General features: G+C 40.6%; 1 long non-coding RNA gene across 1 annotated transcript; it reads left to right on the top strand.

Moving 5' to 3' along the window:
* Positions 1-547: 547 nt before the first annotated feature.
* On the top strand, positions 548-10721 carry LOC148183833 (uncharacterized). The gene is made up of 3 exons (XR_015773131.1): positions 548-667; positions 7042-7198; positions 10452-10721. It is a non-coding gene; the product is annotated as an uncharacterized LOC148183833 (long non-coding RNA).
* Positions 10722-14321: the final 3600 nt, after the last annotated feature.

Below are 14321 nucleotides of genomic sequence, written 5' to 3'. Positions count from 1 at the left end.
GCTTCCAACTCAGGATTGCTAAATTCTTTGGGCTGGCAACCCTGGGACATTGCTCAGGGTAGCTGAGTGCTTGTTCAACAAGAGTAGCCAAAGCTCTTCCCCTAACAGTATTAAAAGTCAAATACAAACTGTCTACAGACTGCTAATTGCATAATTTTCTTCCCCAAATGCGTGAAATTAAGTGATATCAATTCCAAGCACTGAGAGAACAGAGAAAACAACTTCTGCGCTTCACCTGCTGTGAGAGTTCAATTTAAAGTTCTCTTAAGCACACAGGCAAATCTTTGTATCCTCACACGTGGTTGGTATGATGATTGATGTTGTTTATGACACGATGCTGCTGAGTGCACAACCATGAGGCAGAGATTGTAATCCCATAGATTGGATGCATGTGAGGAACCTCTTGTGTCCAGCCCCAGGGACAGCCAGAACCCCTCAAGGCAAATTGCCTTGGAAAATTGGCATCATGTGGAGGGTGGGGTAGAGCAGGTGGCCAAGGCTCATTACAGGAAGGGAGACTTGGAGGAAGGAGTGCAGGGTAAAAGAGTGGGTTTAGACCAATAGTATTTGAGGTATAGTAGAGCTACAGTGTTTTCCATGAACTGTGGGGGATTTTGCAATAATCCCTGCTGATCAGGATGCTGCTTGTTGAGCTGCCTGCTGCAAGGTAAGGGATGCGTCTTCTGCTGGATGTCACAAGCTGCTGTGGAGGTACCTTGTCCATTTGTAAAATGACTGTCTTGCTGTTTATTTCTATTTCTGGAGCTCAGAAGTGGAATAAAGTAGGTTGTGTGTTAGTGATTGAACTGTGAGAGCATGCAGAGCCTCTCTAAGGAGAGCCAAATGCCCTAAAGTGAGGACAAATGAGATAACAAAGCTTAACTTGCTGGGACTAAAGGATTTAGTAGGGGTGTTAGAACAGCTGAGTACTGCACAATACATCAATAAATTGTGAGACCTAGGGGCTGAAGGGCTTCTGGGCTGTACCATGAGGGTCTAGATTCAGCACAGGTTATCTTTGGCCCCCATCTAAACAAGTGGGTATGGGTAATTTGTGAATTGTTGAGCCTTTTGAATTGATGGTTTTGAGACAGAGCTTCAGCATAGGCTCCCCTCTCTTTTCTTGTATCTGCCTCACTCTCCTCTGTTGCCCTGAGCAGCAGTCCAAGTGGTAGTTCACACATCAAGTGATGTGCAATCACTTGTAATCTAGAGGTAGAGCAAGGAAATAAGTGGAGTAAGGGGGGCTGATTTTTATCAGTTGACCTGACCACTTAAACTCTTCTGCTGACTTGTGTGTAGCAGTCTTCATTGTATCCAGTCGAGTGTCTTCCTTGTGTCAGTGGTTGTTGGTTTTGCCTTGCCTTAATTTGCATTTTTTTGTTATTATTTTTTGCAATTGAAAGTATTGGAGGAGCTGATGTTTCTGCAGGTACAATAGTACTTTTTAGTAGAGTTAGGTAACTTTAAAAGGAATAAAAAAGCCATTTTCATGTTAGTGGCATGCTAGAGAGATAAGGAGGAACAACACAATTTTACTGTAACCATTTAGCAGAAACCAGTATAAAATGCACTGTATAATCTTCTAGCCACATCTTGTTGAAAGCTGGCATAGAACCATCATCTTGAAGGCCTGTCTTGTAGTGGTTCATATATTACAGCTGCTTGTTATTAAACCTGATTTCTCTTTCTGAATTATTACATTGATTTATCTGTTTCTCTCACCTCAATAGCAAAACTAATAAAACTATTTTCTTGGACAAAATAAAAGATATGGCACCTTTTAAATTACCTATGACTTTATGTTTTCCCACAGGAGTTCTTGCTTCTATTTGTACAAACTATAAAATAATTGAGGCCAGACATCTGCCTTTCCCTCTCCCCAAACAGCTATTTCTGTTTTGGTTTAACTAAAGACTTATGCTATAACAGGACCTTCCACAATTTATTGCAAGAGAAATTGCTAATACTGAAAGCTGCTATTACTGGTAGTTGCAAGCACAGGAGCTGTATTGTACCAAATACTGAAGTGCTAGTGAAGAAATAACAAGTAACTTGGATTTCTGTGACTTTCTGGCAACTTCAGCATTGACTTGAACACTATTTCTTCCCTATTACTTTCATCTAGGAATGCTGTTAGTATATTCTGATCTTTATTAAATTTTTATCTCCTTTTGATGAAAGTATTTTCTAATTTCTGCTGTGTCTTTTTCTTCTCAGTGTGCTTAGTTAAAGGCTGTGCATATGACCTATATAGTAATGAACTCAGGAGATGCAGTCTCTATTAGTAGATTAAAATCTGCCTTTAGGTAATGTTTTTTTTCTTAGGGGATCCTCTATCAGCTCCTCTTATTGCTGTTTTTCCTATGGGTCTGTTTTGCAGCTATCCTTTGGATGCACTGAAGTGCCATAAATATTTTTTAAAGTTGTGGGGCTCCATTTGTAGAATTGCATCCCTGTGCTGAGTTTTCCCTTTGGTCCTCTTTGCTTTGTGTGGCCTGTAGACATTTCCCTTGGTACAGAGGGATGGCTGCTGGGGCTGTCTGTGCTGCTGGGCTGCTCTCTGACATGGCAGGGGAGCTGCTCTCCATTAGGTGCCAAATTTGGATTAAAAGACTCAATCCTGCATATTTGAGTCTTTAATTAAAGAAAAAACCACCCACCTACTTTGGTATCTCAAAAAACATGGTTCAAGTGTTTCAGTTTTGCAGGGAGCTTATTTCAAACCTGTCTGCTCAGTCCCAGCTGAGTACCTGATTGTGAACAACTGCACTGGAAGTTGAATTTTTGGAGCTGTGTGCTTTTTCTTATTTTTCCCCCTTTGAGCTGTCATGGGTCTAATTACAACCTCTGTCCACATGTCCGTGGGCAGGTTTGCTGGGCACAGATTGATGTTTGCTCTCCCTGGCAGGACAGATTGGGAAAGGCACCTGCAGGGGAATATTGATCTCCAGGCCTTGCCTGTTGCTCATCCCTGCCCTGGGTAGAATTTCAGCTTCCGATTACTGCACTTCATATTTTTATTCTTTGGGGACATATAGCAACTGAAGGAAAGAAAATAGAGGATTTTGTGAACTAAATGGTCTTCACTTACTGACAAAGTGCTGGGGATGTGGCTAAAGTGAGTTATCTGTGCTCAGTTCCCCAGCTCTGCTAGTGGGGATTCCTGCTGCTCCTTGTACAAACCCCTCGAGCCTGTGCTGCTGCTGCTTCCTCTGAGCTTGCTGATATCTGCTGGCAAATTGTGTCTGTTGCTCAGTAAGCTAAGCACTTTCTTCCAGGCTTTTTTTGAACTTAAAACAGTCTTTATTGAAAGTCATCTCTAGCTCCTTGGTTGCAGCCTACCTTTCTCTGTTGCCTCAGTGCAAGGAAGCAGAGCAGATGTGATTTCTTTCAGTTTATTTCCCTTTATTCTAATTCACTCTCCTTAAAAGTAAGTTTGCTATGATAATGGCCATCAGCACTTTCTGGCCTGGAAGATATAGTGTTTATTACATAAATAATCATAATCAGTGTGAGAAATCTGTCCATTTAAAGCTTTTAACATCAGTTTGATATTCTGGTATTTCCTAAGTGGTCAAGATTTGCATTTGTAAATAGCAGTTATGGAATAAATTCAAATAGGAAAATTTGGTATGACTGTTTTTCCCCTCAGTTGTGCAGGTGAAGTCAATACACTTGATGGTTTATTCAGACTTAATAAACTTGAACCATAAGTAGCTGCAGGAAGACTTCTGGAGCAGTCTGATCTCAGTAAGGGATGTCAATGGAATCAAGGTACTTTGGGAAAAAACTCTGGTACTTGGGGTAGATTTTTAGAACTGAACTTCACCTGTTAATTTGGAATTGGCTAAAAGAGTCTGTGTATTTATGATGGCACCTAAAGGTACTCTCTGGCAAGGAGAACCTTGTAGACCACTAAAGCAGTTGCTCAGGACAAAAATCTCAGCTCAAACAGAACAGTCTTGTCTAAGAATTAAGGTTTTCTGTCTGGGAGGAATTTTTGGTCAGACCAGAGCAGTGTAGGTAATACAGAGTTTTTATGGTCTCCTCACTTTTAATTATGGGTTCTCAAATTTGTTCAGGCTGTGTTAACTAATTAATTCTTTGCCTTATCATTGAAATCAAACAAACCTATAGGATAACTTAAGTCATGCTGAATGCTGTCCTTGAAGTTAGCACTGGTGAAACTGTTCAGGTCTTGAACATCTCTTCAGTACGAGGAGAGGGCTGGAATGGATTCACCTCTTTGTATAAACCTGGCACGAGCAGTCTCTTCTGTTGTATATCTTCTAGGCTTAATTCTTTACAAAAAACTAGGAATATTTTTAAAACCTGAAAACTGCAATTGTCCTTTTCCTCTTTTGTGCTTCACTCAGCCTGGGTGCAACACAAAGAACTCTGTTGTGCTTGGGCTGGGAGCAGGAGTTTTGTGGCAATTTAACTGGTGCTCTCTGCCTTTGTATCCCTGAGCCCTTCAGCAATCTCATGGCTTCAAGCAGACATTTCTTATCACTGTTCTTGATAGACACCTTTCTTCTCTGAATGTGTTTCACAACATGCAAAGCTCTGCCTACTAGGAGTTCTCTCTGATGTGTGAATAGGCTGATTGTACTGTGTTCCAATTAAAAAAAAAAGGTTAATTTAACAAAATGTCTTCTCTCTACCTGCCACATCCAGAATAGAGAAACATGCAGTGTTTCTTGCAGGGGAGCTATGAATCCAGTTTGAAAGCAGTCAGAAGGCACAATTGCTCTGCTGCCCAGAGGCTGATAGATAAGCACCAACTCTGTGCTGAAGCAGGTGTCTTCAGGTGTTTGTGAGCTGGCAGCTTTTTTGTCCTGTCAGAAAAGGAAGATGAAAAACAAATTTCTTTGGTTTGAGCTCTGGAGAGAAAAGATGCTCCTAAACAGAAGGGAGTACTTACAATCTCCTGCGCAGAAGTTGCCCTAGTTCACACTGATTTATGCAGATTTGTGGGAAAATCCAAGTTACTCCCTCAGTTGTCCTCATCAATAAGAAAAAAAATAACTAAATACGTTCCAAAAAGGAAGATAAAATATTTCTGCTCCTAGTTAAGCTGAGAACTGATAAAATCAAGGTTATGTTGTTGCACAAGCTGACAAGCAAATTTGGACTGCAAAGAACAGTAGTGATTCTTGAGGAAAGGAGAGGATGGTAGGAGCTTATCTAAACTTGGTGTGAAATGAAGGCAATGTTTAAAAAACCCACTCTGTGCCCTGGAACTGTAAGAGTTCAGCCCTTAGTTGGATACATAAACTTTACACAGCTCTGCAGTCCCCCTCCCAGGTACTGTGCTGATCCTGCTGCCTCCTTCCCCAGCAATCACAGCTCTTCAAGGGATAAAGGCAAATGTCAAATAATGCATTCTTCTGAATATTTATGATTTGCTTGCTAGTTAATCTTGCGCATCATTACAATTGTCCCAAGTTGTTTCCAGCAGTGGATGTGGGGAAGGTTTTTTTTCCATGCCTGTTTCCATGATGTAACTTCACAACTGGGTGCAGCTGCCTGTTGCATCCTTTACTTCACAAACTTACTTTTGAGGTTATCTTTGATGGAATCTGATGATCCCCCCTGACACTGATTGCGGATGGAAAAATGGAAGAAATCTTCTAGAAATAGTTTATTCTGAGGCTTTGTTTTCTTCTCTGGCTTTTCTTTTCTATTGCAGTGCAATGTGATATTTGCATCTCTGTTTGCAGAACCTCATACTTGATGCTCACAATGTAAGTGCAAGAATTACCATTTGTTAGGCAGATGCTTTTGAGTGAAGAGTCCTTTCATCTTTTCTAAGAAGCCGAAGTTTAAGCTTGTAACAAGTAAAAGTTGTCTCTTGTGTCCCTTGGTTACTGCGAGAACCAATCTAAGCCCTGATGTAACACATGCAATGAAAAAAATACAACTTGTGTCACCTGAGAAACCAGTTCATAAAGGTGTCTTGCCATCAGGGTTTTAGGAGCTGCCATTTGTCAGTCTTTGCAGAATTCAGTTAGGAAATTGTCCTTAAAAATAGTAAAAAGTTAGAAAACAAAATGTGCTGTTAAATGTAGGTTGCAAAAAATTGATATTTTAAATAAATGATGGTACATTGCAGAGATTAGTGATGGCACAGGAGAATTCTGGGGGAATAATGAGCTGTCTAAATGGTCAGGAAGAAATTTACCTTCATTCTGTCACCTCAGATGTGCAGGAGAGAAAAGTGAGATAATTTACGACAAGGCTATGTACCTCTTAACACTGTAATACATCAAACTTGTGATGTTGTGGCACCAATCACCAAAAAATTCTAGGGTTGTGTCATAAATTAGATTGTGCTGCATCTGATTGGGCTTTTTGTGCTTTATTCACATCAAAAGGCAATTACATTTTGTGCAAAATTAATTTTACCAGTTTAATGGCACATGTAAAATATGCCTTGTCATTTATCCTTTATTAATACTGTATAGGGGGGGTTTCTGAAAATGAGAGCCAACTAATTGTTTTGTTTTGTAGATCATAGGGGTACCCCCCAGGATTTAGTTGTTACTTAAATTTACATATAAGAGGTGTATTTTGAACTTCTAAAGGGCTGCATCTTAATTATTTTAAGTCCATATAAATGCCTAAATAATCTCAGCAAGCCAGGGCTCAGCAGATTCTTACACAAAACTGTGATAAACACCAAAATTAAACATGTGTTTGCACAGGGACAAGGGGGAATGGCTTTAAACTGTAAGAGAAGAGGTTTGGATTAGATGTTAGAGAGAAATTCTCACACTGAGAGTGGTGAGGCACTTGGCACAGGTTGTCACAGAGAAGCTGTAGATGCTCCATTTCTGAAAGTGTTCAAGGCCAGGTTGGATGGGGCTCTGAGCAGCCTGGGGTAGTGAAAGGTGTCCCTTCCCATGGGAGAGGGATTGGAATTTAATGATCTCTAACATGCCTTACATCCCAAAGCATTCTATGATCTTTTTCAATATCCCTTTACCTTTGGTTATGAAATAAACTTGGCAACCACCAAAACTCCCCACAATTTAGGTTAATGAGACTTCTTGGAAGATCAAATCTAAATTAAATGATGGAATACCAAGAAAGGGTCTCTACACAAGAAATGAATGACTTTGGAGTAGAAAGCAGCGAGAACAGGATCCAACCCAGCAGCCCAAAAGGCAAAGCCACGTCTACTGAAGGAATGGTGAGTATTTGCTGGTCTAAGCTGGGAGCTCTAACAGACACACAGTAGACACCAGTGTGATGGTGACAAATGCAGCAGGAGGGTGAGTTGAGAGGTATTTCCATAGGTTGGCTATTAGGAAAAAGTTTTTTAAGGAGAAAGTGGTAAGTACTGGAGTTGTCTGCCTGGGGAGGTGATGGAATCACCATCCCTGGATGTGTTTAAAAAAAGACTGGATGTGGCACTTGGTGCCGTGGTCTAGTTGAGGTGTTAGGGAATGGGTTGCACTCGATCTTGAAAGTCTCTCCCAACCTAGTGATTCTGTGAGGGTTTGGGATGCTCTGGTGCCTGTTGAGGCCTCTGCAGGAACACAAGGCAGGACACTGCCAAGTCAGGTTTGCAGGCTGAAAACTTGCACCTGGACTGGGCTAATTTTTATTTTTTGTGCCCAACTGTACATTTTCACTGCTGTTTGTAGAATATGATTAAAATATCATAAATGAACACTAGTGCTTAAATTAAAGGGTACTGTTGGCACTGAACAAAGCTATAAACAGGCTGGGAATGTGTGTGGGCAGGTTCAGGATGAGATTTGGAAAAATGCTTATTGAAATACACTCAAGTAGGAGTAGGGGAAGAGAAAACTAGAGGTTATAAAGGAGTTATGCGGTGCTGGTTGTAATAAGAACAAAGTGAGGCAACACATAGCTTGTGATTAATTGGGCCTGTTAATGGGCATGTTTGTGTAAAAAGAGTCTAAAGAACATGTTGTTTCCAAAAGTAACGAGGAAACTGCTGAAGAAAGGCTGAAGAAAAAAATAGTATAGTTGACATGTCTTATATGGTTGGAGTTGGTGATTACTTCAGGGACTGAACAGATATGACAGGTCTTAGTTCTGCACTCCTACTGCTAATCATTTAAGCTAATTTTACTGGCTGGAAGGTGTAGCTATGCTTCTATTTTTTTGTTTTTCAATAGAAAATTCTCTAGCTAAATTCCTTGTAGAAAGGTTATTTTCTAATGAATGTTTCCTAATGAATGAACAGTTCTTTGTCCTTTGAAAAAGGGTTAAACCAAATTATTTCCAGAACTTTTGAAAGGGAGGGAGATTTTTGTTGAGTTGTTTGGTTTGCAGATTTTTAAGAGGGGGGTGAGGGAAGGGGGATGTTTTTGGGTTTTTTCTGAAGTAATATCTTTCTGTCTATTAAACAAAATCCTAGCTATTTTTCATTACTTACTGTGTTCAGAATAACTGCAGTTCAGACACTGATTTCAGTTTGCAGGTACTACACATTTGACTGAAGCTTTCTATTTTTAGGGGATATACATGTCACATCCTGTTATGAAATTGAGCTTGATATTAGTTCAAGCCCAATATCAAGCCAAAGTGAATTAGTTGAAGTGTCAGAAGCCACACACTTGTTCTGTGCAGAAAAGGTAGTGGTGATTAGTCATGTTATGTCAGCTGTAGCAGCTGGACAGGAAAGAGGAATGATTTAAATACACACTGAAAATGAAGATAGGAAAAGTAGTGCTATTAGGCTGTTTGCAGGACTGATGCATGAAAACATTTGCTTGTTCTTCAGCACTCAGAGTTGTTTTCACCTACAACAGCTGAGAGAGACAAGTGATATGATGTGACGTTATATCTTTACCTCAATGATATGTACTTTGCATTTCTAAGCAATTTTCTATCCAGAGCTTTAGAGCTGAGTTCCTATTACAACATCAAATCAATATCACAGGCAGGATTCTGACCAAGACTCTGAAGAAAATCAGTGGTTTGGGCCTTTTTGAGGCAACAGAAATGAGCTGAGAACTTCAGATCCAGTTTTAGTACTGTGGCTCTAGTCTTGCCTCAAGAAGTGCCCATGCCTAGGCGACGAGCATTGCTTTGGCTAAATAAATCCACATTTGGACTTAGAGGAACAGAGCAGCAAACAGGATGTTACTGGTCTGCAAGCTCAGCAAAGGAGATTTATGTGATTCAAACTGGGCAGTTAAATTCATGACCTTTAGCTGCCAAAAAAGCTTCATCCCTCCTCCTTCCAACCTTGCTCCTCTGGAGTCAAAACTAAGAGAATGCTCACATTTTTTTCATCCATGGGGCTGGTAAGTAAGGTCAAAAAATTAGGGGGGAAAAAATAGTCAGATGATGATATTGAGGTCCAAAAGTGGACACAAGCTAAAATTGAGAAACTGCTTTTTAACAACAGGCTTTTGAAAAGAGTAGGGCTGATGGGATCTTCTGCTCACTCTCCACTTTTTCCTCTCTGACAACCCTTTGTGTCTTAGCACATCCCAGATCTGGTTTAGATACATTGAGAATACATTTAGGTACATTGGGAAAAGACCTGTGACTGTCTTTGCCCAAGACCTCTTGGTGCTCCAGCCACTATAAGGGAAGGAAGAGGGGGGAAATGAAAATCAGACTCAAAAATAGCAGATCAGTGTTATGTGATATGAAGCTGCATATGAGATAATGAAAGCTGGCCTAGAAATTATGGTCAGGAACAGCTGGACTTCATGAATGCCTCTCTTTTTTAGTGTCCACCCACTGAGTTAATAGAAGGGTTTGAGTTGCAGCCTGTCCCATTTCCACTGTCTGAGCTGGCTCTTCTAGCCCAACTTGTTGGGACTCTTAAACTGAACACATTTGGATATCTTAGTGTGCATCCCAGCTGAGCCAAACAGGTAGCTTCCCTGACTCCAGCACCACTGGGCTGGGCTTTACACTCAATTCAATAAATGCTGAATTGGGTCAAATTCTTCTTTAATGAAATCTGTGGCAGATGTCATTTGGCTGTGATCTTGTCTGCACTCAGGCCATTTATGCTCTTCTGGCATCATGAAGGAGGAATGAATGGCATGGTGACTCATTTAAAGCCCCTCTGTGCTGCCAGGGTGATATTGTAGGTTTAGAGTAAATGGAATTTCAGGCTAATTTGCTTTTGTGTAAATGGGCAGCAGGGCCATGAGGTTGTTTGAACTGAGCCAATGATGAGATGCTGTGTGAGAGTGAGTCAGCCAACAAGCTTTAGTTGCCCTGTGGCTAAAGGGCACCCTCTGCAAGGATGCAGGAAGATAACAGAGCACTGTGCAGGTGAGGGGGAGGCAGGGATGAGCCTTCCTGAAGACTGCAAACTAGCAGGCAAGTGACTGAAATCTGATGGGAATAATATCCATGACATAATGCCAGGGGATGGAATTGGAAAGAAATGACATCCCTTGGGACAGATTGAGAGGTAGAAAACAATTTACCTTGTTTTCCAGGTAATACATGAATGGTTTGCTGATGGCACTTTGGACTGATGTGGTCTGAAGTTCTCTGCAGACTTAAGTGACTTTCCCTCCTCTTCCTGAAATAAGAGCAGCAAAGTCCCTCAGAAGATCCTCATTACAGAGGATTTATTCAAGATTTTGCATTTCCATCTGCAGTCTGAACCTCTTCAGTGGTTCACTGCCTCGTGTGGTGTGTGAGGTACTTCAGAAGTAAGGTACTAAATCAAATAAACCATTTTATAGCTGTGTTGCAGAGTTAAATGGGAGCGGCTTGCTGAGACATAACACATATTTTGTAAAAATAGCCAGAAACTTATTTCCTTTCAGTGGTTACAATTAAGGTTTCCTTTCAGGAGAAAGGTGGAAGAAAGGCTGTTCAATTACACAGAGGGTTGCAGAAATGCCATTGACTGAATTATTTAATCTTTTTAAGTACAATCATCTTCAAATTTTCCCTGCTTCGGATATTTCCCATCTTACATGACACATCCAAGCATAAAAGGGAAAGGTTGGTTAGAGCTTCTTTTGTGCTGCCTGTCAGTCTGTTCTTGAGAAATACTTGAACACAGAAGTAAACCCCCCTTGTACATCTGTATTTGCCTAATTCACATAGATGTGAGTGTGGATGGTAATTTATTCAATACCTGCAATATGGGTGTATCAATTCTGGTTTGTGATGCACATTTTTCATCGGGGGGTTGCACTGTTGGCTCTCTATGCCTTCCATTTAGGGCTTGGTTAGCTATGGCCAGCATAGCTCCCTGAAAAGTAATACTAGAGGGCATCTAGAGTTCCATTCTAGATGAAGAAGTTTTTAGATCTCAGTGTCCATGAAGAGGCAGTGGCTGACAGATTAGGGTTTAACCATGAAGAAAAAATGTTTTCCAAGCTGCAAACTAACCTGGGAGGTGTAACTGCTGTGCAAAACGAAGGAATAAATTAATTTTACTCATAGGCTGCTGACACCACACAAGCAGCCATGTCTGAAAATTGTGTACATCTAGAAATGGGATTTATATCCAAGGCTGGTTTTCCACTTTTACTAAATAGTGTCTGTGTAGTTGTGGACTTGTAAAAAAAAAGTGAGAAGTACATAAACATCATAACATGGATTGTTTGCAGAAAGAAAATTGGTTGCTTTCTTCCTACAAAATAGTCATCTGTTTTGTTTATTATTCCTGTCACTGTCTATATTTAGCATTATAAAGTCTGTCTTTTGCACTACAGTAAATACTGAAGCCCTTATCTAATTTTTTATGTAATTTGCATACGTTACAATGTAGTTTGTATCTGTGTAGTGAAACCATCTTAGTAGGTGTGGAGGGACTCTTGATCATCTGATTATGTTTAAATCCTATTTATTGACAGTTTTTAAATTTCAAAGAAAAAATAAGTCAGGTCTTAGCATAGTTAAGCTAAATTGGAATTTAATAAAAAAGTTTTAAAATGTGTTTATTTTGTACTTCAATGTGTGTGCCCCAGTGCTAAATTTTAGCATGTACTTGCATCCCTTTCTGGAGGGAAGAATATTTTATGTGATGCATGAATTGAAGATTAGTGAAAAATTATATTCTAAGGAAGTAATCCTGTAAAAGCAAGACCAATATTTATGAGCCCTATGTACAACATTGTCACTGAGGCTGTGTCTGGGTATCTTTTGTTGTCTTTTGAAAAATACAGTGAATATAACAGACACATTCTGGTGCCTCATGGTGGGCATCACAACACATACTGTCCATCAGTCCAGGTATTTCCACTGGTTTCAGAAAGAGAAAATGTTAAACTGGTGGTGGTGGGGAAATTGTGTGTTTTATCTTCTTTTTGTGCTTTGCTTACCCGTGAGAGTTGCAGGAATTGTACAGTTGTCCATCTCCTCAAAGGAGCAGCTCTTACTGGCAGACCTTTGGCCCCAGATGCCCTCATGTTTTGCAGTGTTAGCTGGCATAATTCTTCTTCATCTCTCTTCATTGTAATTTGACTTCTGGGAAATTTGCTTAGTATTGATTTAACTTCATTTCTGTTAAAAGAAAAACCTGAGAGCTCTGTATAGCTGTCTGTAATAATGGAATATCCTCAATATCTGATTAATACAGCTGGGAAATATATTTTTGTTCTACAATCAAAGCAATAAACAGGGGGGATCAAGTCAGGCTGCAATGAGATAGACTTTTCAGGGTATCTGATATATTGAACTTGGACTGATCAAAACAACTGCACAGAAGGCATTCTCTTTTATTTAACATTCTTTTCCAATAAAATTCTTAAAGGAGAAATACCAGGTAGTCTATGTGAAATCCTAGTTTAACCTTTTGGTATTTCTTCAAGTAAGGTGCTCTTTTCTTAAGCATCAAAACACGTTGAATGTTAAGTTTTTTAGTGCTTTTCAGGAAGATGGGCTTGGAGATGGTCTAAGGAGGCTTCAGCTGGTGGTGTGGAGACATTGGCCACACTCCTCTGTGTCACAGGGAAGCCAGGGAGAAAGAGACATCTGGATTCCAGTGAAAGCTGTGGATGCCTGAGGGATGGAAATTAGATGGCTGTGCTGCTCCCTGGCAGTGCAGGGAAACCATGGTAACCCCTAATTTCTGGGAGATGTCCACTAGGAAAGGAGTGACTTTTGTGCATGAGCTCTTGCTCCTGGAGGTGGGGCTGAGCTTGCTCCATCCCTGCCTCAGGCCAGGTATCCTCCTGTGAAGCAGACTGAGAAATTCCCTTGTCTGGGCAGATGGAGGCTGCACTGCTATATTTTCTCATAGTTTTCTTCCTTGAGGAAGCTGGGGCCAGAGGGCCCGTGGGACACAGCAGAGGGGATTCCGAGTGCAGAGGAGATCCAGAGAGCCACAGCCACATGGGACAGATGTGACTGCACATAATGTGATGGAGCAGTAAGGCCAGAGCACACAGCTCTCAGACTATAAATAAGCTGCTTTTATTTTCTCTTTTGGTTTTAAGTCTGGTTTGTGTCATACTGTCGTGATGGTTGCCACTCCTTTTGTGTTTTGAAGTAGATCAATGGGTTTGTTGTTGGGTCAAGACACAGGGCTTGACAGCCCAGGAAACAAATTACTTGTATTTCCTCCCCTGTTCAAGCTTTGTCACAGAAGTTGTTAGCTGTAGAAGAAACTTTTTTTTTTGTCTCTGTCACTGAGCTGTGTCAATGTCAAAATATCTGGAGCAGATAAATAGGTACTTTATCTCCACATAGTTCAGCAGCAGCTTTGCTGCATTCAGCTTGTTTTCCTGGTAATAATTTGGTATATTACTGGGATGACACTGCCATCTCTTCTTATAACAGCCCCTCTCTTTGACAAATAACAGGCATCTGAGGAAGACCTCCTTCAAGGAGGGCTGCCTGTTTGGGAGCAGCTGTAATAATTACAGCAATAACAATAATAAGCTCTTACTTCAATGTCATAGCAGGCAGATGTTTTCACTGAAGCAGAATTCCTAATTTCTATAGCAGGAAACATATTTTCCATGTCTCCTTTACATGGAAGGCACAAGTGGAAGGCGATTACATCAGAAATCATCCATTTTGTCATGATACTGACTTTTATTTTCCATCGGGTCCTTTTAAGGTTTTGTATTTTACAGTCTGTGTCAAAGACCAATTCTGGTCAAGACTTACTGCACACAGATGAGCTATAAGCAGAGTTATGGAAAAGGGCACTTGAGGCCTCTGTAAACATACATCACACTGAAAAAAGCCTGGACCCCATGAGTTTCTCAGTCTCCAGTTTCATTACTGTACCTTCTGCTCTCCTTTAAATCTCTGCTTTGGGGCCTCGTGCTGCTGCACAGTGTAGGAACACCACGACCCTTATCTTCTTCCCAAGCCATGGCTGTGCTGAGTGGGCACAG

The sequence above is a fragment of the Pseudopodoces humilis genome, chromosome 8 (genome assembly GCF_049639895.1).
Source record: "Pseudopodoces humilis isolate 2021_Gansu_Grassland_sample_001 chromosome 8, ASM4963989v1, whole genome shotgun sequence".
NCBI classification, from domain to species: Eukaryota; Metazoa; Chordata; class Aves; order Passeriformes; family Paridae; genus Pseudopodoces; species Pseudopodoces humilis.
The sequence above is the reverse complement of the archived record's forward strand: the minus strand, read 5'-3'. Positions and strand labels throughout refer to the sequence as shown.